The sequence below is a fragment of the Microtus oregoni genome, unplaced genomic scaffold (assembly GCF_018167655.1).
Source record: "Microtus oregoni isolate MIOR12 unplaced genomic scaffold, Mior012 000006F_ref0000085, whole genome shotgun sequence".
Lineage (NCBI taxonomy): Eukaryota > Metazoa > Chordata > Mammalia > Rodentia > Cricetidae > Microtus > Microtus oregoni.
The window spans coordinates 13,677,359-13,704,209 of NW_024543065.1; the positions used below are offsets into that span (position 1 = coordinate 13,677,359).

At 36.1% G+C, this 26,851-nt stretch overlaps 1 protein-coding gene across 3 annotated transcripts in view; it reads right to left on the bottom strand.

The window, feature by feature from the left end:
- Nkain2 (sodium/potassium transporting ATPase interacting 2) overlaps positions 1–26,851 on the bottom strand; it is a 1,049,567-nt gene that overhangs the window by 469,596 nt on the left and 553,120 nt on the right. The gene's annotated exons all lie outside the window — the stretch shown is intronic.

Below are 26,851 nucleotides of genomic sequence, written 5' to 3' on the forward strand. Positions count from 1 at the left end.
AAAGAGCCCAAGAGAAGGTACAAGAATCAAGACACAACACTTTGTATGCTCAGGAATATCATAAAAACAGTAAACCGCAAGCCGTAAAATACACCTAGAGGATCTGGTGCAGATCTATGCAGGTCCTGTGCATGCTGTTTCAATTTCTGTGAATTCATGTAAGATTTGCTCATATTGATTTAGAGGTACTTGTTTTCTTGTGTTCTCCATCCCCTTGATTCTTGCACTCTTTACTGCCTTCTCTTCTATGAGGTTCTCTGAGTTGTCAGGGGAAGAATTTGATAGAGTTATTCCATTGAGGTCAAGATTCCTCACTCTCTGCATAACATCTGGCTGTGGGTTTCTGTATTTGTTCCAGTCTGCTACAGGGGGGAGCTTCTCTGATGATGACTGAACCAGGCACTGATCTATGAATATATCAGAATGTCATGTTGACTAATTTCATTGCAATAGGTTTCCTCATTTGCTTTTTGTAAATCAGGGTATTTGATTTTACCCTAAATCCCTAGGGTAAAAAGAGGAATGGGTAGCTTCCAGCTACCTGGCTCCCAGCTAGCATTACCCATAATAATTACACAGAAATTGTATTCATTTAAACACTGCCTGGCCCATTAGTTTTAACCTCTTATTGGCTAGCTCTTACATATTGATTTAACCCATTTCTAATAATCTGTATCGCCACTTGACTGTGGCATACTGGGATGAGTCTAACTGGCATCTGTCTAGGAGAGCAGAGCCATGGCGTCTGCCACACAGCCTTCTACCCAGCGTCCTGCACTGTCTATTCCACCTACCTAATTTTCTGCCCTATCAAAAAGCCAAGGGAGTTTCTTTATTTAACCAATAAAATCAACACAAAACAGAAGACCCTCCTACATCAGGTATCTATTTTCTGGTTCTTGGCTGATCAAGCAGTGTCAGGAATGGCTTACATCATGTGGAGTGGGCCTTAAGTTAAATGGTTGATTACTCCTAAAAGCTCTGTTCTGCCATTGCACTAGCATATTTTCCAGGCAGGATACCATTGATGATAAAAGATTTTGTAGCTGCCTTGGTCTTTGCTTTTCTATTTTAATAGTGTAAAGAGTACTTTCTTCATTGCTCTATGCAGGCAATAGCTCAACTTCTCCAAGTTCAATGAGTTGTATAGATGTTGTCTTCATCAATGGTGTTTGCAGTCAATTTCTGGGAATCATCCTACAGTTTGCCAACAGCTATTATTGTTTGGGCATTTGCATGGGAACTCTTTGGCCAACAATTCAATGAGATGTGACACAATCCTGGTACTAGAAGCTTCGTTTGGTGGCAAAAGATATACAGTTGGGACCTTGTCTCCCACCATTATTTGATGATTTCATGTAGATTGCCTTCATATTCTTACATATTTTAGAAAGATTTTACTGTATTTGGTTTCATTACTACCCCTCAAATGGCCTTTAATTGTAGCTTTCTCTCTTTGTATTCCATACCTCAGGCCCTTCTTCCCTTCCCTTCCCCATTCCACTTTATCCTCCTGTTCAAGCTCCACATCTAACCATAACTATCTATTGTTTCTCTTTTCCAATGAGGTATAGGCCCCCAACCAAATCCTTTTAACTTAAACATAATTTCATTATTTTCCCTCTTCTCTCTTTTCCTACAGTCCCTACCATGTCCTCTGTCTCCTTCCTTATCCTGTTTCCTCTTTCTCTCCAATGGATCACTTTTTCTTTCATTATTATTATTACTACATATATGTGTGTGTGTGTATACACACACACATATATGTACTGTGTGCACAAATATATAAATACAACCTTCTGAGTCCATTTTTGTTGCTTGTGCATATAATATTTTAGAGATGATCTCTTTGTATTGGATAACCAATTAGAGGCTTCATCTCTTATTTCTCAATGTATCTGTAGATTTGGTAGACATTGACCATACATAATTCTCTTTTATTTGAGATGGTCCAAGAATCCAAATAATCAACCTTTGACCCTCAGGGAATATAAAACAGCTAAGTGAATCCTTGACATCCCCAGAGTAGAGATTTGCTATTAAAAATAAACTTGTTCTAAAACAATACCACATATTCAAAAATGAAAAAAAAATGTTGGCAGTTGTTTTCTGAAATTTGGAAAAAATCCAGATAATTTTTAAATGTCTTTTCCTCAGAAGCATGCATATAGTTCCACAGATAATAAATAGATAAGAATTTGTTTTTATCCTGGAAAATTTTGTTTTCTCTATTTATAGTGAATGAAAGCTTGGCTGGGTATAGTATTCTGGGCTTGCAACCATGGTCTCTTAGTTTCTGCAGTACCTCTATCCAGGACCTTCTGGCTTTCATTGTTTCCATAGAGAAATCAGGTGTAAGTCTGACAGGTTTACCTTTATAATTAACTTGGCCTTTTTCCTTTGCAGCTCTTAATATTCTTTCTTTATTCTGTATGTTTTGTGTTTTGATTATTATATGGCGAGGAGATTTTTTTTTTTTTTTTGGTCCAGTCTATTCGGTGTTCTGTATGCTTCTTGAACCTTCAAAGGAATATCCTTCTTTAGGTTGGGAAAGTTTTCTTCTATAATTTTATTAAATATGTTTTCTGGACCGTTGAGCTGTAATTCTTCTCCTTCTTCTTCTATCCCAATTATTCTTAGGTTTGGTCTTTTTATTGTGTCACAGATTTCCTGAATGTTTTGTGATGAGAATTTGTTGGTTTTGCTGTTTTCTTTGATCAGTGTGTTTATTTTCTCTATGTTATCTTCAGTGTCTCAAATTCTTTCTTCTATCTCTTGTAATCTGTTGGTAGTACTTGTCTCTGTAGTTGCTGTTCATTTACCCAGATTTTCCATCTCCATCCTTCCCTCGGTTTGTGTTTTCTTCATTACTTCCATTTCATTCTTCAAGTCTTGAACCGCTTCCCTTACCTGTGTGATTGCTTTTTCTTGTTTCTCTTGGTTTTCTTGGGTATCTTTGAGTGATTTATTCATTTCCTCTACCTTTTTGTTTGTAATCTCTAATTGTTTATGGCAGTTTTTGACCTCCTGTTTAAGGTCTTCTATTATTTTCATATAATTCACTTTTGAGTCGCTTTCTTCTAATTCTTCTGGAGTAGGGTGTACAATTCTTCTTATTTCAGGATCCCTGGATTCTGGTGATGTCATGTTGCCTTTCAGGTAGTAGAAAACACTATCCTAAGTGAGGTAACCCAGACCCAAAAAGATGAACATGGGATGTACTCACTCATTATTGGGTTCTAGCCACATATAAAGGTCAGTGAGTCTATAATATGATAGCCTAAAGAAGCTAAATAAGAAGGTGAACCCAAAGAAAAACATAGAGCTATCCTCCTGGTTATGGGAAGTAGATAAGATTGCCGTGCAAAAAAATGGGATCTTGGGGGTGGAGTGGGAGGGGGGTAAGGGAAGATGGGGAGAGAAGCTAAATAAGGAGAACCCAAAGAAAAACATATAGGCATCCTCCTGAATAGTAACCTTCAGCAAGCAATGAAAGGAGACAGAGACAGAGACCCACATTGGAGCACAGGACTGAAATCTCAAGGTCCAAATCAGGAGCAGAAGGAGAGAGAGCATGAGCAAGGAACTCAGGACCGTGAGGGGTGCACCACACACTTAGACAATGGGGATGTTCTATCGGGAACTCACCAAGACCAGCTGGCCTGGGTCTGGAAAATCCTGGGATAAAACCGGACTCTCTGAACATAGCGGACAATGAGGACTACTGAGAACTCAAGAACAATGGCAATGGATTTCTGATCCTACTGCATGCACTGGCTTTGTGGGAGCCTAGGCAGTTTGGATGCTCAACTTCCTAGACCTGGATAGAGGTGGGGGTTCCTTGGACTTCCCACAGGACAGGGAACCCTGATTGCTTTTCGGGCTGAGGGGGGGGGGACTTAATTGGGGGATGGGGAGAGAAATGGGACGCGGTGGCGGGGAAGAGACAGAAATCTTTAATAAATAAATAAATTAAATAAATAAATAAATAATAATAATAAAAAAATAAATGGATAAGAAAAATGTGGTTCATTGTATTTTTTAAAAAGTGTGTGTATGTCACATCTGTCCTTCTGAAAAAAAACTTGTGTGTGTATATTTCATAGACATACAATTTCACATATTTATATCTGGTATACTGACATCTTGACTCTCACCTCCTACCTGTCTACACACTCCTGTCCACTTTCCCAACTCCTTATATATCTTTCTTGGTAGTACATTTCTATTAATTTTTGTTTTTAGTTTGTGGTCATAAAAAGCTTTAGAAAAAGTAAATGATTATATACATATATATCTTAAACTACAGTGTAGTTTAACTAAATTATATGCTAATTCATTTGAATAACATTTTAAAGGAATAACACAATAATATAAATGTTAAGACCATCCTCACAATAATTTTTATTGTTCATATTTAGCATTATACTGAAGAATAAGTTATCATTACCCCCAAACACATAAATAAAATTCTGTGTTTTTTTTTTCATTTTCTTGACCTCCCGGGGTCTCAGGCAGTATTGAGACTGTTGTCTACTGACCTTTCTCTAGAAAAATACATTTAACTTTTCTAGCACACATTTCAGGTTTTTTTCACAGCTTATAAGAACACAAAGTACTAGGTTCCTATGCCAAGTTGACATTCATATTTATCCATAAAGATTAATGATGCATCACTGCTTTAAAGTTAAAAACAAATTTAAAAATTTTGAATTCATCTTTTTTTTTTTTCTATTCAGATTTCTCATTCTTGGGAGAGATGCCAGCATCACATCCCAGAGGTGAGCAACTTTCTGTGTTATTTTTGAATCTTCTTAATCCTCCCACACACAATTCTAATTCAGCAGCCTGTCTGATAGTTATTCTTTCATTTCTATCTCTTCTGGTTCTTAACGATCTCTGGCCTGAATCACTGCAACATACTCTCTGTTAGCAGAGGCTCCCAGGCTGTCTTCATTCTAATTAAGAAAAAATGACATGATTGAAGTCACAGTTAGGTTTCTTGACTGCATTTCATTAAAACACTTCCCTTTAGATCTCAATACCAGTCATCTACACCATTTCTCAAATCCAAAAAGCAAACATTTTCCAAATCTCACCTCATTCAATCTCATCTTCTTTTCTCATCTTTGTTCCAAAAATTATTCACATTTTGGAATTGTATTTATATTTCTCATATTCCATTTTTATAGTCACAACACATCATGAGATATGAAATTTTGTGTGACTATACATACTTCTAAATTCTTACTTTCGATAAAATAGAGTTTTAGAGAGTAAACAAATAATGTTTTTCGCTCAGAGTATATAACACACGCAAATCCAAAGTGCCAGGGAAGTTTACCTGAATTATAAGTGCCTGAGAAAGAGGTTTCTGTTTTGTTTGCTACTGTAACTCCTAAATGATCCCGCTTACTAATAAATGCACAGGATGACACTAAATGAGTAATGATAGAATATGTTCTTGCAAGACTAAATGATACTTATTACAGAGATACTCAGAACAGTATTCTCCGTATGGAATGGGAATATTTTCCTGTGATGCAATGTATCAACTATTTATCTACACATGTCTGCGGGGCATGTATACATTTCCTTTTTATATACAACTATAATCAAGAAAAGGGTAAAACTAAAAAGAAAAGTGCTGATGTTTTTAACTTGTAAGTGGATTGAACTTAACTGCCTGAAGGACTTATGGGAAGAGTTTGATGCTACGTTCCTCCATGCCATACACTAATGTACCCAGCAAAAATGTTCACCATTCCAAGGTAGTTAATTTTAGGGACACGTGGACATCAAAACTTTCTCTTTTCTCTTTTAGAATCTTCGAACACAACAATATTACATGTTGATTATGCTCGAGGTAAATTTGTAAGTCAAAGTTGTGAAAACCATATTAGAAATAATTAAATTACAGAAATCCAATTTCTAGCTATAACTCAAGTATAATGATCTGTTAAAAAGAGAACAATCTTTACTACATATGTAAACCTCAACAAATGCCAAAATCTCATACCAATTTCTGCCTTGAGCTTTATGCATTGGCCTGGGAGCCACACTGCTATTAGTGGGAAAAAACTCTACTGGCGTAGTGAAATGGGAGCACCTCAAAATTTTAAGCACTAACTATTCTTCAGGGTAGCATAACATGTTTTCTAGATACTTAGTATTATTTGATGACTCCTTGTTTCATTTTTATAACATGCTATTGAGGTCATATAAATTATTTATATGTCAGTTTGCTGAAATGTCTTATTACATTTCCAGAAATATACCAGAAAGACTTAAGCAATGTTCTGCACATCTATCCTTTATACATCAGTCACCTGTCTATCATATAGCTACCTACCATTCTGTCTTCTATTTCTTCTAGAAATACAGCATGACTAGGCTATCCAAGATTTGGAGGTCATGCTTTACTTTTTTCTTCCACATTATAATATAATGCTACTATAAGAAGACAAGAAGTGAATCAATTGGTAAGTAGTGCTTTAAAGCTCCCTTCACATATTATAGAAAAATAAAAGCTCAGGTGAGGTCTAACTATGTCATATATAGGTGACCTCATAGTACCTGATTTTTTCAACTGACCTATTTAAACTCACTTGTGCAGAATGATGCATTATTTGTTTTTTAGAGAGAGAAAGAAAGAGAGACAGAGAGGGAGAGAAAGGCAGAGAGAAACAGACAGAGAGACTGAGACACACATAAAGAGATCTATATATCTGGTTTCTAAATTAGATAGTATGTGTTATTCCCAGAACACAATGTCTATTTCTCTGTGGTACTTTCATATGCTGAGAGTCCCTCAGATGACATATAAGTTTATGAACCAGGCAACATCTGAAATTTTATATACAGAAAATTTGGGCCTGAATTATCCCCTTGTTCCTCAGAGTCTGTCTAACCTAAGTCAGATAACGTTCTCTCTTTTGGTCTTGGTATTCTCACATAGAGGATTTTATGGTGATGGTTATATGAAATGATAAATTTTCAAAGTGATAGAAAATGGGCAAATTTTACATGGTTCCTGATGTTGTAAAGCAAGCACATTTGTAGAATATGCATGTGCATGTGGCCCAAACTATGCTCCAAGGTATAACTTAGAAAGATTGGATGCAAAGAGTTCATAGTTGGGGTGGGGGCTGGAGATGTGCGTTTCTGGATGTGTGTTGACATTCATGATGACTCCATCCTTTAACTTTTTATAGTAACAGGATATTTTAGTCTTCTCTCGTTATTTCAGTGATGTTCTGTTATTTTTGCCTCAATTTTATAAAATAACCTGTAACTTTAAAGAAGAAATTTGCACAAGTCATCAAACTAGCAAGCAGCCTAGTCAATGTTGTAAACCAGTCCTCTTGCTTCTGATTCTTTTTACCATCTCTTCACTATGACCTAGTCTTCCTAATATATAAATCACATTACATGAGACAATCCCCACACTGAAGTAAAGCATTCTATTATGAGCATGAAGAATCATTCTCATTAGCTTATGGTTCCACCTCATGTACTGAACCAGTGTATAACAATGATGCTAATGAATATCACCGAAGTTTTTATTTAAAAGTTAATTTCATCCACCTCAATTATTTAAGTCCTTCCTACTGCTCAAGTAAGTCTGACTAAATCTTTTTTGTTGTTGTTTAAATTTTACTTTTAGCTTTCTAAACATTCTACAGCCACAGGTTTTATTTGTTTATTGACAACTTGACAGAATGCAAGATCCAAATAAAACGAGACGTGTATCTATCTTTGAAGAGATGTCTAAGAGAGTAAGGGGATGGGAAAACACTAAGAACATGATCTCAGACCTGAGAACCTACACCATATAAGACGACATCACTAGTATTCTTCTGAATAAGTGAATTTCTATCAGTAATGAAACTTTTAAACTGTTCTACCCTTTAAAAAATAATAGAAGGAAAACTTACTTTTCTTCCATCTTAAATATGATTTTATGTACTTTGGAAAAAGAACCATGAAGTGGCCTGCTGGGGTGATTATGCTTTAAGGGCCTTTCCAATGATGGGTAGAGTCAGAAGTTCTTCTCTCTGGACCACGGTTTCTATAGGGAAAAACTCTTCTGACTTTGACATAATTGAAAATTAATCTCAATTATTTTTATGTTTTGAAATCATAATGGTAATTTCTTAACAATTTATTTTTCTGTCTGTACTAAAATACAATGGAGAAATTGTAAGCTTCTTTAAAGGGTATTTGCTGTATTGGAAAAGACTAATAGGGTATTTTATAAATATATCTTAGTTGGCACTAGATACTACAGTAAAACAGTGAGGTTCATGAACGGTTATTTTAGAAACTCAGGTGTCCCGACTCCAATATAACAACTAAGGAAGACATCAGACACTAAAGTGTATTTTTCTTTTAGAACTTTCCAATTTAGGGCAAGATAACAATTAGAATGTTTGAAAATAACTCGTAAATACCATTCAAAGAATAGAGGCAGGGATGGGTTGGTGAATGTATATTCAAAAACGTCATGCTATAAGATCCCGTTTCCATGATGTGGAGGCAGTTAGCCTGCACAAGTATGCTAATTCTATGATATTTGCACAGTGATGGAATTAACTATTACTTTAGTTAATTGTAGTTAAGATTTCTGAGAATCTTTGCTATTGTTTAGTAGTGCATGATTACTATACATTATACATTGGTCTGCTTCCATCTATATGAAGAATGACAATATCTCATAAACTTTATTTGTTAGAAAGTGGGCAGTTTGTTTTACAGGTTCACTGAAGCATCAAAAGTCATATGCTTAACCAGACATTAATATTCAGTTAGTATTGAAGAGTTCATAAGATCATTGAAAGTTGAAGCTTTGACTGTGCTTACGCTTACATAAAAACAATTTATAAAAGCACTCAGTATTTTCCTAGGTCATTGAATATCCCTGGAAAAAACAGTTGAAATGAACAACTTAGTGTCCTACATGACATCTTTAATAAATAATATTGGACCTTACACTTTGTAGTCAGAGGAGAGTCTTACCTGATGTGGAGTGCTTTCTGTGTGTTTTGATTGGAATTTGAAGGGGGGCTGACTCAGAAGTGATTTCAGTAAGGCAGCAGCTTCTGTTACTGCAGAGTCATGTCCTCAACTGTTTGAAGACTCTCTCATTTACTAAACAAATATTTGTTGAGTAGCTACTCTGTTTCAGGCCTTGGCGAACAAGACAAACAGAGTCCTAGACTTTAAAAGGTCACATCATGCCAGATTGCCATTGACACATTAAGAAAACAAAAGGCCAGAAGGACAGACTGATTACCGATACTTGCTGACCCCTTCTCCCACACATACAAACAGCATATCGCCAGGTGACAGGTAAGTGCGTGACAAGAATAATTTCCCAAACATCAGCTTTCGGTGTAGGCTGCTCTGGGCTTGGAGCTTGCATTAATTCTACTCCTCGAGCGTTCATGTTTGCACAATTTCATTCTAAATAGCACAGCTTTCATTATCTAATGTGTACTTATGGCTCATATATACACTATGTGGCATAGTGCTGTGGTTTCATAACATAGCTATTCATCTCATGGAAAGCAAAGCCAGGAAGCAAACACTTCCTTCCAGCATTTTACAACAATTAGGAAAAAGTTTTATTAAAAATACCCAAGCAAAATCAGAAATGTTGTCTTTTAATATTCAGAAACGTCTTGCTTTTTGTTGTCTGAGTTCCCCTTAGAGCTGGCAATGGCCATTTGGTAATTCTCTGAGCTATTAGGAGATCCCAATAGTAGACCTGGGAACACCTCTTCTGTCTATTGCAGACTTAAGTTTTCACTTACTAAATTGCATGTTTTCCATGGCACTGGTTTCTCTCTTCAGTGCACAAATGGGCAACCGAAGCTAACGGGAAAAAAAATTACAGATTTCTGGGAAAGGTAAGATTTTTTTTTAAAAAGCCCTTGATTGACTCTACCGTACATACTTCATTTGAAAATCATACAAATCTATTTTGAGATCATTATTTCTTAGAGTTCATGTTTACCTAACCAAGGGAGCAGGAGATCAGGGATGCTTTCCTGTCTGTATAGGGAAGCATTTATCTGCGAATGGCATGTCTCCTAATAGAGAAAAAGTCTGTCCAATGTAGATACTCATGTTCAGGCAACTTATTAAATATAAAAGCTTCCTTTCTACTATTAACACTGTTAACCTAGAGAAATGTTCTGACTCACAGAATTTGTTTGGTAGCCAATCTTTGTTTACATCATCAAATTGAAAGAATATTAAAATTCTTTCCAAATGATCAGTAAACAGCCACGTTCCAAGTTCCTTGAGTACTGCCCCACCCCAAGTGAAAGAATTTACTAGAATCTTCTTTATTGGCCTCTGTAAGAAGAAGCCCATGGAAGACAACTTTCCGTCTACTCACCTCTGTGTTTTTGATATCAGCACTTTTATAGGTAACAACTGAAGAAAAAATATCTCATTCTGGTGGCAAAGATAAGCTAAACTACACATTTGAAGAGCTTTGGGATACCTACCAGGGTTATTGTCATTGTTGGTAAAGCCATATTGTCAAGTTGTCCTAAGATTTTGAATAACTAAAATGATAAAAGATGGAAAAATAGTCAGACTTGGTGTCATCTACCTGAAAACTCAGACACATAAGAGGCTGAGGTTGGAGGACAACAGTAATAAGGCCAAGTCGGCATGGGCTACATGAGACTATATCAAAACCAAAAATATGGCCAATATCAAAGGCATGTAGTTCAGAATTAGTGGACTAGCCTAGGGTATAATTTCTAAAAGTCCCAGGTTCAATCCTCAGTTTCACATTAAAACCAGGCATGTAGTGAAAAGAGAGGAGCTACATGTAGCATGTATATGGTCCAAAGGACAAATCTCTTTAACCATCATTAACGTAGTATCATGCCAAAACAGTAGCCAGAATTTTCCCCCATTTTTGACATTTTAACAAATTACATTTTTTATTTTTGTTTTGATATTGACTGGCTCAAAACAACTTACTTGCATACATTAACTGATTCAAACACAAACACACACACGATTATATTAGTGATTAACCTAGTGATTATGTTAGTGATAATATATCTGCATTCATATAATTTTATTCAGTAATATTTAGTAAACACTCATTAAATATGCATAGCTATGCTTAACAAAGGCAAAACCAAAGGAGTATAAACTATCATTCCAGTCCAGGGGGCCATAAAAAATAACAGCAGTACTGTTAAGGCAGTTTTTTAAATTATTGTTTTCTTATATTATCTCATGGGTCTTGCAGTATATATGAATATATATTAAAATACATAAATAAGGGAAGATGGTAGAGTTATTTTTCCTGTATGATTAAAAAAAATCATTTATCTCTTTCCCATTCTCATCACATACTCACGAAGAAGCCTATATCCTAAGAATTTCATCAGCTTACAAAGAATAAGTGCTAACATTCAAATGCACCTCCATAGAGATAATATATTTGCATTTGTATTAATTTATTCACTAATATTTAGTAAACACTCATTAAGCATCTATAGCTATGCTTAACAAGGGTGAAACCAAATGAATATAAAATACCAATCCAGCCCATTGGGGCCATATCAAAATAACACCAATATTGTTAAGACAGATTTTTAAATTGTTATTTTCTTAAATTTTCCCACAGGTCTTGCAGATTGAAAAGACATTTGAATATAATACAATCAGAGAAAGCCTTGTGTGAGTGGGTCAGTAAGGAAAGAGACTGAAAAATGATGGGCGATTTATTCACAGTCAACCCCGAAATTTTCCTTTCTTGTGGAAGTCAATGTCTACCAAGCCAAGGTCAACCTTTAATTAGTGACTAATGTGGCTTTTCATCCAGAGTAAACAGTGTTAGGTTTCTGTGTGCCTGGTCACATGTTTACTAACACATGGCCTTCTTTTGTGTGTATGGTTCTGTTAAAAGACATCTATTTAATATAAACTGACTATCTATTAGCATCAAACTCAGTATAGTTCACGCCTGAATGAAGCTTCTTTAACGTATGCGTTCTCTGAAAAGTTCATCACCACCTGGTTGCACTGTGAATCCAAGTATTTCAGCAACATGCTTTGGGGATGTATTATTTAGCAAAATCAAAGACACAAAGCCATACAATGAAATAAATAAATGGTAAATTCAATTAAAACATATTCACATTGTGAGTGAAAATGAGAGGAGAATAGTCTTTATCAACCTTGGGTAACTCTGGGTGGCTCAAAACAATCATAACCATGCAATGCCCTTAAATCTCATGAGAGTACCCTAAAAATTAATAATGTGCTTATAAAGAAACTCAGGAAGTAGGAAGATAGGACCACTTAGAACGTACACCAACAGCATAGACAGATTATACTTATAAAGAAAAACAAAGTGTTTGTTACACTCAATCTGAAAAACTGGTTCACATAGTAATATCAGGAATGACTAAATTTGTGGACCATGTGATTATACATTTATTTTTCTTAGAGGGACAGGTGGACCAGGACCTTTAGAAGAGTTTTGTAAGAAATGCAAATTCTTGCCACTGCCGCCCCCCCCCCAAAACAAAACAAAACAAAACACCAAACCTGTAACATCAGAGTCTGGAAAGAAGTGAAAATCTAGTTGATCAAGATTTCTATATTAACTGTGATGCAGAGGATTGGAAATTTTTATGACTGTAGCTGAATAATAAATACAAAATAAGGGTCGTCCTTATTAAAATTATAGTATCCTTATAACCATATCAGTAGACTGGTATTTATCCAGTTGTAATGTGAATTTTTTATTTTGTTTTATGGTTTTAGAAAGTAAGTTTATAAATGCGATGTTTTAGTTTAGAAATTTGGAAGCAGTCATTCATAATAGCTAGAAGTTGGAAATACCAAGATGACCATCAATGGATAAATTGATAAAGAAAACGTGGTACATTTACACAGTGGAATATTATCATCCATTAAATACATGAAATCATTAAATTCACAGGTAAATGGATTGATCTAGAGAAAAATTATCCTGTGTTAGGTAACCCAAAACCAGAAAGTCAATTGTGAAATGTACTCACTTATGTGTAGATTTCAGCTGTTAAGTCATTAATAAGCAAACTACAATCTACATAACTGCAGAGATTAGGTATAAAGTAAGAGACTACAGGGTAGGGAATGGATCTCCTAAGGAAGGAAAATAGAATAAATGGCTATAGACAGACAGATAGTGGGGTCAGGTATGGTCATATTAAATGGGGAGGGAGAAGAGAAGGAAAGAGGTGGGCAAGGGAGGGAATATAGGTAGGGACAGCCAGAAATAAGAGCCATTTGAGGGGTTGTATGAAAACCTACTATAATGGAGTCTTGCTAAAACATATATATATATATATGAAGGTGATCTAAATGAAATTGCTAATTTGAGAGCTATCGACACAAACTCCCACACCCAGAAACTATCTAAAGTTAATAACCATTTGTAAATGAAAATAACTATGTGAAGTTAATAACCATTTTTAAATGAAAAATAATTTTTTTTCTTCAAGACAGTCTTACTGGGATATTAAACCACTCTTAATGGTAGACCTAGAAGTAAATGGCAAAACCAAAGTGAACTGATGACATCTTTGGAGCTCTGTCTCACAATGTATGTTAGTTTATTCATTTTTAACCTTAGAGTCTTTTGCATATATACTATGGCTTCTAGTTTTCTGTGATTCTTGGGTATGAGCTATAAATATTGTGTGTATGTATGAGAGAGAGGTAGAGGGATTCTGTATTCTTGGAGACTGTTATGGTCACTACAGGTCATTTAGAGGCATCTCATCCTTTTATCTACTTACCATCATCATTACCCGGTATAATAACAAAAAATAGCTGAAATTCTGCTAAATCTCTTCTGAGAAGAATTATAGACAGTTGAGAGCTCCTAACATAGAACAGAGTGATTTTTATTCATTAACATATTCAACTTAATTCAATTTGTGTTTATTGACCACCAGTCAAATCTAAGACTGAGTTTGGGTAGAAATACAGAGACAAACAAGACACATGTTATATTGACTTCTATCTTAGGTTTTATCACTTATAAAGCAATGAATCCATTTTAAGAGGTGGGAAATAGTTTTTCTGATTTGTATAGATTGAGGCATCAACCTATGGATTATCTAGTGGCATTTTCTATGTGATAAAAATCCAATTCTGAAACCACAAAGCTACCCACAAACAGCCTGGGGTTTTGTGACCTGTATGCTTATTCTGCAATTCACTTTGTGCTTTCAAGCTGTGCCTAATGCTGTTACCGGACATAGAGCCATTTATTGTTAGAAAGAGAGATATTCAAACAAGGCATGGAGATTATTTCTTTTCTTCGATTGGAAGCCTATTTCTTTAATCACTGGAGGTTTATTGTCAAATATTCTGGGGATGTAGTGATTGTTCAGTAAGTTAAGAATCTTGCAGAAGACTTGGATTTAGTTCCCAGCACTAACACAGCAGACTAGGATTCTTTATTTCTTTAGTTTTTGGTGTTCTAACAATCTCATTATTCTTTATGCACTGCACGAATTTGGTATGCATATACCTATACATACATAAGTAAATAACACACACACATATATCTATAACTTTCTATAGCTATATCTATAAAAGTATACACCAATATAGGCAAAATAAAAATAATTAAAATCCTAATCAAAAACATTATGAATTGGTCAGTTAGAGCAATGGAATGGGAGGTTCTTCCTATATGAGATTAAACTAGTCAAAATTCTAGCATGGGAGAGTTCAGAAGATTCACTCCTAATGGGAGAATTACAGGAAGTTGATGGCTACTGAGATAGAGAACCTATTTTCTTTGGAAGTATTGCCACTTGTAGATTGCCCATGCTCCTGTAAATGGCCCTATACTAAAATGTAAACTGGAGGTATTACCTGTACAAAAGAGATTATTGGAAGGAGAAGAAGGTATATGGATGGATTTTAGAGGAGGTACATATGATTAAAATACATTTTAAGTATGTGACATTTCCAAAGAATACATTAAAAATTAAAAAATAATAAATAAAAAGTATAAGATATTTATGGGGTTAAAATAATTAATAATATTAATAATAAATATTTAAATCAAAGCTACATTTCATAAAATGATAGAAACAGTCACACTGCTATTGTTTTAGTATCTCGTCATTGTAAAGTCTTAAGTATAAAATTATATCCATGCATGTACATAACTTGATCTTAGCCAAGAAGCTGAGAAGAGGCTGTGTCTATGTGAATGAATGCACATGTATGTATACACATACACACACATTATACACACACACATATGTAAACAGAAGTTTCTGTCACACCCAGTCCTGCAGACATTTAGACCCGAAGAAACACTTACAGGCTTATATTAATTATAAAATATTTGGCCTATTATCTCAAAACCTCACTGGGAAGCCACATACTCACGGTGAAACACAGATTAATAGAAATGGATCAATTTAAGATATAAGATCGAGCTAGGAATATGCTTGATTCATTGGCCAAACAGTGTTGTAATTAATATAGTTTTGTGTAGTAATATGGGCGGCGGGGCTGCGTTCCCAGCACCCCAGCCACCTGCTTGGCTAGCTTATGCCCCGAAATAATTACACGGACACTGTATTCATTTAATCACTGCTTGGCCCATTTCTATCTAGCCTCTTCTAGGCTAATTCTCACATATTAATTTAGCCCATTCTAATCATCTGTGTAGCGCCCCTAGGTGCGCTTACCGGGAAGATTCTAGCCTATGTCCATCCTGGGTCGGAGCTTCTTCGCGTGTCTGTCCAGGAGCCGGGAGCATGGCATCTCTCTGAGGTGTCTGCTCCCGAGAGGAGAGCTGTGGAGTCTGAGCTCACTTCCTCTTCCTCCCAGCGTTCTGTTCTGTTTACTCCTCCCACCTATCTTCTAAACAATGAGGGCCAAGCAGTTTCTTTTTATTTAACCAATGTCCTTCCTCCATCATTTCCCCTTTTTCGGTTTAAACAAAAAAAAAAAAAGGCTTTAACTTTAACATAGCAAAATTACAAAATTACATATAACGAAACAGTTATCAAGTAAAAGTTTCAAAAATCTTTATCATAACTAAGGAAAACTATAACTATAACTAACTATTCTTAACTCCATCAAAGACTCCAGAAAGATACAATACTACCTAAGCAAAGAAGAAAAAAGCAACTTTTAAAACTCTAGAAATGACAGAGACATCTCGCTGCCTGGACAGTCACCCAAAGTTCCTCTGTACCGTTGGGGCATCCATCTTCAGCCTTCAGGCCCATGGTATCCAGCAGACATTTCCATAAAGCAGGAAAATTCAAAGTCAGTTCAGTCACTATCTGTTGTGTCCTGCAGAATGTCTCATGAATCAGGAACCCTGAAAGATCATTTCACCTTAGGCAAGTTCAGTAGTCCTCTCTCTTGTGGGTTCTCTGTGTCCAGTTTATGCAATAGTCCAGGCAAGAGCAGTTTCTTGCCCAAATGGCTATCAAACTCCATAACGAGCCTCTTCGATGCCCATCTTCCTCTTGAAGTAGATTGGTGCTGCCAGGAGCAGAGTGTCTCATTGTCATGAAAAGTCTTAAGTTATTAAAACATTTAAAATGCCATATTCTATAATCTTTGAAAAATATGAAGAATGCCTATCTAAAATATATCTACGCACATCTAGAAAATATTAACTAACATGACTACAAACTTGACTATTATTTCTTATTACCCATCAACAACCTATATTTCCTAATTATTCATTACATTTTAATAATGAACTACACAATCACAATACCTTAATCAATATCAGAAATACATATACATATAACAAAATTGACCGTAAATCTCTATCAATAAAGCAAAATCTATACTAATGCAAATTATTCATACCTATATCAGTTTTGTGTGATTATTTGGGTCTGGGTGACCAGGACCAAAAGCACAGTCTCTGTTTATACAATAAATATTAATGATATAACTTGTCAATATATACCTAAATGTAGACCACAAATTTGATAAACAGTGGTGAGAAGTGGACTTGAATTTGTTGACTCATCAGGACCATCTATAAATATATGAATGTCTTAAAATCTGAACTTCAGAGAAACAAGGAAAAAAGAGCCAGACTAAGCTGGGAAACTGGGCCAACAGTTGCATAGGATCATTCAAGTCACAGAGAAATAAAAATTCAAATTCCAATTTCAGGAAGTATTGAGTCAGTAAGCCTGGAGCCTGGAAACAGCTCTGCTTAAAAATATCTAAGGGTGGGTGGTTAGAATTGTGTATTTCTGAAGGAGAGATAGGCTATGTTAGCAGAGCGAAGAATCAGAAGAACATCATCCACAATTCAGTAAGTGGTCTGCTAGCATGAGCAGGTTGCAACAGTCATATGTGTTCTTTTTCTCCTTTCATAGCTCCTCATACCCCTGGGTTCATGATTTACCTGTCTACATGACAGTATTGCCCTAGGATCAGTCTCTAAAAATGTAAAAAAAAACAACCAGCTGAGCTTTTAAGAGCCAGCTATAAGAAAATATTATCAGGTATTGTGACTTTTTCTATTTGTAACACATGACTGACTTGATGAGTCTTTTGGAAATATGCTCTTATTTTCTGCCGTCTTTCTCATTTGAACTCTGTTCTTGCAATTTCAGGAATATTATTTTACATGGTCAGCAAATGCAAAATGAATGAGTCTTCACAATTTGGTAATGTCAATGGCATGTAGTTAGAAATGAAGTTAAAGGGAATTGGCTAATTTAAAAACTGAGTAAAACATAAACCATTATAAGCAATTGTGTATCACAAGCAAATGAAAACTCTGAACAAAGGCCCATGTTTACTTCAAGAAGCTATAGGATGATATACATATATATGAACCACCCACTGACCCTGACAAAGGCATACACAATTGAATGTCTTTATAATACCAACACATCTGTGGTGGCTTGAATGAGAAATGTCCACATCTGGCTCTTACATTTGTAAATGTGGTTCTCAGTTATAGTGCTATTCAGGGAGGTTATGGAACTTTGTTGAAGAGATAGTGTCCCTGGAGGAAGCCCTTCACAGTTCATAGCCTCACTCCACTTCCTGTCCTTCTAATGTTCCCTTTGTTTGTGAAAAAAATGTAATCAGTCCGTTTCCTGCTCCTGAATCTTACTGTCTGTTCCCTGTCACTATGTATTGTAAAGTCCTGTGTTCCTTACATTGCTGTGCTCTCGATGGTTTATCACAGCGGCAGAAAAGTGACAGATATCACATCTTTAGACAGTATTATTTTGTCCTTGCTGCTCTGAAATGTGATCCACAATAGTCCCATGGAATACTTTAAGTCTTTAATCCTACTTATCCTTCAAATTCTTGCTCTTATAAATTGTTTTAGGTTGCTACTCTGATCTGCTAGTTTATTCAGACTTTCAGTCATTTATGCAACACATATTCACTCACTTTCATGTGCTGGGTGATAAGAATACAGCAGTGAAGAACTTTATCGGGTTCACTGTTTTGGATTTTGCTTTCTGCTTCTGTGAAGACAGATCAACAACATGTACAAAAAAGCTATCTCAGTGAGAGGGTGACACCCCTGTAGTGAGAACTCACTGGGATAAAAATATTTCCATTTTATTTCCAGAGACTAGTCAATACTGATGGGTAATAATGATTGACTCCTTAGACTTAGGAGCTAAGAGTGCTACCTTCTGATTTACTTTTATATTTGATTTAAATATATGATATAAGCATAATTAACATTTTTAATTTCCTAAAGGGAAGATTAAGTTTATATAGAAATACAGAGGAATTAGAACAATAACTTAGAGGCAACTGAATGACAGATGCTACAACAGAAATGAGAAAGGTTGGAAAAATGAGAGGAAATGATCTAGACGCCATTTGGGAAGTAGTATAGGAGCTGCATGTGAGAGGGATTTTTGCAAAGAGAATTAGTAAGGAAAGGACCTGAAGGTAGAAGGGATAGTTTAAGAGTGAGGCAAGTCATGTCCATCTGATCTAGTGAGACACACTGTAAGGATGAGGATTTGCATGAAGTATGGTGAGGATGGGGAGGCAGAGGTCACTGGTGAGGGCTTCAATTCCCCTGCCAGAGTGTTTGATTTTATACTGTAGCTAACAGGGAGCCACCGAAGTGTTTCAAGCAGGTGAATGACCTTCTATATCTTGCCCTTTGGAAAGATCACCCTGTCTCCACAGCTGAAAATGGATCCGAGAGTTAAATAGGTCGCCAAGCAAACTGTTTGGAAACTATGTGTGAGTCAGAGCACAGTTTGATGAGTCTTGCCAGGCAGAAGTCGTGAGCTGCATATTGAAGCTGTTTCCAGGAAGAGGATAAAGTAGACAGAATTAGTACACCTCCATGACTGTGAACAGAAAGTGTTGACTGAGGTTTCTGTCCCACCTGGACCCATAGCCATTCAGTCCCCCAAAATATACAGAGGCCTACATTAATTATAAACTGGTTGTCCTAGTAGCTCAAGCTTTCTTATTAACTAATTCTTACATCTTATATTAGTCCATAATTCTTGTCTGGGTTAGCCATGTGGCTTGGTACTTTTTATCAGTAAGGCATTCTCATCTTTCTTCCTCTGTGTCTGGGTGAAGACTACAGACAGAACCTTTCCTCTTCCCAGAATTCTCCTGTTCTCATTACCCCACCTATACTTCTTGCCTGGCTACTAGCCAATCAGCGTTTTATTAAAACAATACAAGCGACAAATCCTTACAGGGTACAAGACCATTGTCCCACAGAAGGAAAGGAACATTGTATAAGAAAGTCATAGTGGCTCTCCCAGTTTCTGGCCTTAATGACTGAGGAAAATATGACATTATTAAAGGAAAATGGAAATATGGAAGTGAGGTAGCATTCAGACAATTGCTGACACTATATATATATATATATATATATATATATATGAGTAAATCTAGGTTTTCCTTGCTGATTGTTCAAATGATTAGTGAACTGGAGAGCATGGAAAACCATGAAGGCTGTCCAGTTGGACCAAACATCAACGTTTGTGTTAAAAACTTGTGTGATCTTCTGATCAGGCAGCCTTTCTCTCAGAATGTTTTAAGATAACAACAGTGTGTGCCACTGTACCTTCAGATAATCGGGGTGTTGGACAAGAAAATATATTTTCCACATCAGTCCCAGGATACTCTTCTTTTGTTGATTTTCTTTGTAGCGTATAGTCGATGATAGTGATCCTATAACTCTAAAACATGTTTTTGCTTTTGGAACTGTCAGGTATCTAGTCTGAAAGTCTGATAGAGTCAGATGTGTGAGCTGTCTTATTTCTTGGAGCTCGTGTAGACACTGAAAGAAGCAGCCATGGACCAGGTACAGTATAAATTGCTCAAGCCATGAATGTGTATATGGAGCTCTACTGAAATGGGCCTAGGTCAATTTTAGAAATCGAAGTTCCAGTTTGTACTTCTTTTCATTTGGACAGGGGCCTATGAACTGATAATTCCAGTCACGGCTCAGAGAAAAAGAAAAATGAATAAAACATGATTGCCCATAAATTGTTTCCTTTCTTTCTTCTCAGAGACAATGCTTGTGTCTAGGATACAAACAGCACTTTACTCTTTTTAGTCAGTGGCGTTTTAAATAATCTATTTATTGGGTATGGGATCAGAAGAAAACATTTGTCTTCCATTTTTATAAGAATGCAAGGACTTGGGTGATTGTATTACCTAGGCCATGAATCTGACAAAGACTGAAAAAGAAATATCATCTCTCAAAACTCTCTACAGTCCAAGAAAAACCTCTAAATTCAAAGGCACTATTCAGGTTGCAATGTTTATTCTTATAAATAAAGCGATATATTAATTTGATGTGACTGAAAACAGAGAGAAGATGCTGTGTTCCTTTCCATCTAGGCAATAAACACAAGATGTGCGCTTTCTGAATAAAGCCCTCCAAAGCTTGGAATCAAATTATGCAAATGTTAGCAAATGCAAATGCTGGCACCCGGCTTGCGAGTAACATTTACAAATGATGATTCAGCCAGAGCTTAGAAGAAATTAAATTATTTTTTGTCTCTGAAGAATAAAAGCAACTAGTGTTTTTAGAGGTTCTCAAAACTTTTGTTGTTTAGCTGATCTTCATTGTTCAGTCATTATCAAATTTCACCTCCTGACAGTACATAGGATGATACCATGTTTCTCACCTGGATGCTCCATGAAAGCTCCACCCTGTGCATGGTATCTGCCCCCAAGCAGACCTCTCAGGTCTGTATGAGTTAAGGATATAGTTAAATGCTTGGACAAAGAGACACTGAAGTATTAATTGCCATAAATTTGATGGTGTGTTTTCTGTATGGTATTCTGATGAGGCAGGCATTTTGGATTCCCATAGTGTGGTCAATACTTTTGAACCTCTTACATGTTGAGAAAAGACTGATGGCCCTAAAAAAATTTTTGATAAATGTTATATCTACTCATATTTATAGAAGAAGATTTTAAAACTGGCTGGTGAGGTGGCTCAGTATGGAAAAGTATTTGCTGCATGTGGTCGATCATCTGGATGCAATCCCTAGAAACAAGTTAAAACTTCAAGAAGACAACAGACTCCTGAATGCTGTCCTCTGACATTCACATGGGCACTATGGCAGGTATATATATATATATATATATATATATATATATATATATATATATTTCTGTGACTGTATTTGATGTCTGACTGACTGGAAGACAAGTAGCTTTTTACAGGTTCTTCAGTCAATATGTTGTATACTTTGTGCTGGTTGGACAAGTTAAGTATTCATAATAGCAATGTCTGAAATCAAATATGTCCCGAAATCCAAATATTGTGAGTACCAACATGGTATTTCAATTAAAATTGCCAACATGATCTTATTTGACATGTGAGTCATAGCCACAACAATGACAAATGAAATATACTGCACAAAATCACCTTCCATTTCTATAGCCAGGGTGTTTTATTACGTATGTGTCTATTTTCTAGAATTAGAATTCTAATTTCAGAGAAATTCTAAAATCCAAAACATTTATATTTCAATCATTTCAGAAAGAAAGTTTGCAGCATTTCCTCTGTCTGTCTTCTTGTCTCTGTCTCTTTGCCCCATCCCTCACTCTCTCTTTCTTCCCCCCAATTTATATGTGTTTAAACTTGTTTCTACAATAAAAAAGAACTAAACAATGGGAAGAATAATTTCAATTTCTCTACATTTTCAGATGTTTAAGAACATTTTACTAATTCTACAAGATCCCAATCATATTCACTGTTTATCATTATGAAAATACTGATTTTATGGACCTTTAGAGAGGTTTTCGAGAACCTCCAGAAGTTTCCTGATGATGCTTACCACCCCACTGAACCATACAACAACCAGAGGTTTCTCCTAATTTTTATCTTGAGTCTTACAGTAGTCCTCACAAACATCTCTTTCTAGCCAGTTGTAGGACAAAGTCTAGACAGCATAATTATTCTTTAAAATCCATTTTATTGAAAGAACAGTCTTCCTTCTTATGTTTTATTACTGAGAACAATTTATATGATCATATCTCACATGAGAACAGAGAGGTACAGGAAATGCAGTCCCTTGGAAATATTATCTCTTTCTAAAGCATTCTTATGTGACAAATTTACATGTGTTGGGTTGGCAGAGAGGAATTCTTAAACACCAGGTGCTTGATTGTACCATGGCTATTTCTCAAGGGATTTCTAAGGTTGGATGAGTCAAGCAGAATTATAACCTCACAAACGAGAAACATCCATAGTTCAGCTGTGTTGCTAAATTACTCAGAAAGAGAATGGCCATAGTACTTGACCCTGACTTCTTTTGAATCTTGTGGTCATCACCCATTGATGGGGCAAACTTCATTTCTGCAACTTAAAAAAAAAAGAACATAAAAAAGATATACAATAAAAGCTTCTAGTCATATACAAAGAGAAAAGCACTTTTCTAGTACCTTAGCACACCCCATTTCAATTCTACCACTTTCTTCAAGGACTTTGTACACGTCCTTGAACATGAAATGACTGCGCTAGGGAACTTTGATATTTGATAGGATAGTGGAATTGTAACCATATTTCAAATGGTAAGCCAAAATTCTGCAAGATGAGCCTCCTGATGTGCAAAAGGCATCAGAGTTTGGATTCCATGATAATGTTTTTCAAAATCACATCCTATTTCTCTTTTAGAAACTTTTTTCCCCATTTAGAAATGGTAAATAGTTGCAAAGTTCATTAAATCCTTGTGCTCTCATACCTTTTCTAAAGCTCTTTGCCACACAGAGCTGCTAGGCCATTTCAGTTCCCATATTTGCACAGCTGGAGATAAGCCCAGGGCCCCCCCGTGTGCTAGCAAAGAACTCTGCCACTAAGCTACAGTCTCTTTGAAATTTAGAACCCATTAAGTCAGGATAAAATCAGAAAAAGAGAGAGTACTTAAAGTTTTAGAACTTGAAGCAAGAAATTAATTATATAAATCATGAAAGAAGTGAGAACCCAAACGTGGCATGCTGAGGAAACATGACCACCAGCAAAATGCTATTCTGAGTAGAGAGCTGGAGGTAACGAGGGTGGCAGCAGGGTTAGTGGAGTCCGTAGACTATGGGTCCCTGGGAGAAGCTGGTACCATGTCTGGTTCCATACTTCCAACAGGACTTATGGGAAAAAAAGCCTATGGTGGATAGCACTGGAGCATAGGCAGAGAAAATGAAAAGTCTATATTTAACCTTCTTTCTGCCAGCATGTCTAATCTTAAGAACACCTAGCTTTGGCTACAGAACACAGATGTTCCCCAATGCACAGTGCAGCTCCTTCAGGCTTCAGAGCTCTACCAGCTAGGAGAGAATAAATGGAGACAGAAGTAGTTCACGGATGACACACAAGGATTACAGGCCAAGAACACAGCTTACTCAGCAAGCTCAAAGACCCAAGACTGTGTTGCCATTACCCGTGTTTAAAGAAATAAAACAACAACAACAACAACAACAACAACAAACCCACAACCAAACAAAAACAGGCACTGGTACTTGAGCCTATAGCTCTTGTACTGAAAGGGCAGAGACAGAAGCAAGCCTGAAGCTCCTTGCCTGGGCAGCCTAGCTTAATTGTTGACCTCTAGGTTCAGAAAAACTGTCTTAAACACTCAGGTACAGAGCAGCTGGACAAGACACTCTGACCTGCAAAGCAGGTGCTCATGTACTTACATACACATGCCCTCACATATATGCACATATATTACACAAGGTGCACACAATAGATTAATGATAGATAGATAGACAGATAGATAGATAGATAGATAGATAGATAGATAGACAGATAGACAGACAAAGAAAGGTAGGCAAGCAGAAACATACATATAAACATACATGTATACATACATACTACATGCATCCATAGAACAGCATGATGGGCTTGGCCACTGAACCACAGTGCTGGAGTATGTTTTCCAAGTGACTGTGACCCATTTCTTCTCTTTTTGTTGCTTTGTTTTGGTTTTGGGGGTTTTTGTTTTCTTAATGTTTATTTGCTTTGTTTTGTTTTTAATAACTCCTCTACAACATGGCAGGAGGTAAGAGAGGACTAGCTGAAAGACTCCAGATTTTATTCCAGAAGATGAAGTCTAATGTTTTATCCCAGCATCTGATGTGCCCCCCAGGGCATAATATCCAGAACTGGTTACCTCCTGGGGTCTCTCTTCTGTGTATAAATGGAGTTTGGACAGATGAGATTTAAACTGTTCCTGGCAGCTTCTCTGAGCCTTGGGATAATGACTTGTCATGAATTTGAGACTTCTGTTGTGTGTCTTCCTTTCATATCTGAAAGCAATAAACATGTGTGTCGAATGTGTGACTTCTCTGTCTCATTAGACTCATACAAATACCCAAAGGCTGAAGTGACAGGTAGTGTACTTTGACTTTGTCGAGCAGGTGACCTCATGGTAAGTTGAATTGCAACTGGAAACAAAAGTGTCATTGACATGGACCCAAAGGAATCAGAAGACTCCGTTGGCCCCTGGGATGCAGGTGAGAGTCAATCGACTAGCACAGGTGACATAATGTGGTAGTATCAAATGAGGTGAACTCTTCTTGTTTGAGATTCTAAAAGCCTTAAAAGCCACAGGTAAATAACTTGTAGGAGCCTGGATTCTCTTGGCGTAAGAAAATAGATTTCTGAATTCTTCCCTAGGACTGGTAGGTAACAATGAGAATTGCCGAGACCCATCAATGCACCCTGCAAGTGAGGAGATATATTACTGGTTATATTCTTACAATTCAGTCTGTGATTTAGTAATCCACTGTGAAAAACCCTTCTAATGATTTCCCCACATTGAAGTGTGCATTATTGAAGCATACAGATCCTTTACAAATACTATTCATGTCTGATCTTAGGTTTTATTTATGAGGAAACTTGATTTAAAAGCACAAGTTCCCATTAAGTAAAGGATGCAATATAATGCTGTTTAGCAAGCATCCATCAATATTGATGATGACATAAAATTTCTTTCACTAAGGATAATTGGCTGATTAAAAACGTTAATGTGTAGGTAGATAAGTGTAGTCAAATTGTAGTCAATAGGTCTATTTTAAAGGAAACTTGTTTCCTTTTACAAATTAGGCTACCTCTAGATAAAAGCAAACACCATTAATGACATGGGTTTTTATTCATTTTCTCATTAAGAAAAACTAATTCAAAGTAAAATAAGTGGCACTTATCAATGGAGGATAATAATTTCACATTTTTAAAAAAGAAAGAAGTTTTAAGATGTATCACATTTTTCTTTATGCTCAATAAAAAGGATTTGGGCTAGATATATAGGAGACAACATCTCCTACTAATCCCATAATTACGCTCATAAAGTCTCACCAACATGTCTCCCTAAAAATGAGCATAACAGATACAACAGCAATAGTCTTGCCAAAGTGACAGGGGACAACTCATCAGGCCTCAGCCATACACAAGGAGCTACAGGTAACTGAGGAATTCTGAGAAAGAAAGAAATATACTTCTTGAGGAAAGGGCATACCACTTGGGTTTCCAATGCCAAATGGTCAGCCCTGAAAATGTATATATGCATTTATATATCATACATAAATGCAACATATGTACACACATGCACACACACACAGACACACGTACATGTGACAGTATTTAATGAAAAAAAGAAATAATGAATTTGAAAGAGTAAGAAGTATATAGGAGAGTTTTGAGAGAGAAAAGGGAATGGGAAGATGATGCAATTTTAATCTAAGAAATAAAAGGAAAAAACATGTATTGAGCATCTGATTGTAATGTCCTCATTACACAGTGAACAATCAAAGGCGGTTTTCAGAGGAGAGACAGACATTATACGAAGAAAAAGTAGATGCAAATGGATGTACAGAATGCCATAACGGTGAGAATCAGAGCACAAGCTTTATGTCAAATATTCTGAGAACCTCCTTCAAATAATAACTCTAGATCAGATACCTATGTAAGGAGAACTAGATATAGGCCGTGAGAAAGTAGAGATACACAAACCTTGCCAGAAGGAATAACACCCCAAACTACTGTCCTACAGAATTATCTTTGTTTTTATAGCTTTAAACTTTACCAATTTTCAGAGAACACTAAATTGCTACCTATATATACTAGTTATTATATTGCAAATCTAGTAATACTGTTTAATCTGTTAGCATATATTATTCCCCACTATAGGTGATATTTTTCCATATTTATATATAATATTTTGCCACAGTTTCTAATGAAATCTATGAGGAACTCCTTATAGTTTGTTTTTAATTATTAGTGACATTTGAGTATTAGATGAAAACCTCATGAAGAAGAAGCCAACACACAAAATTCCTAGGCAGGCTT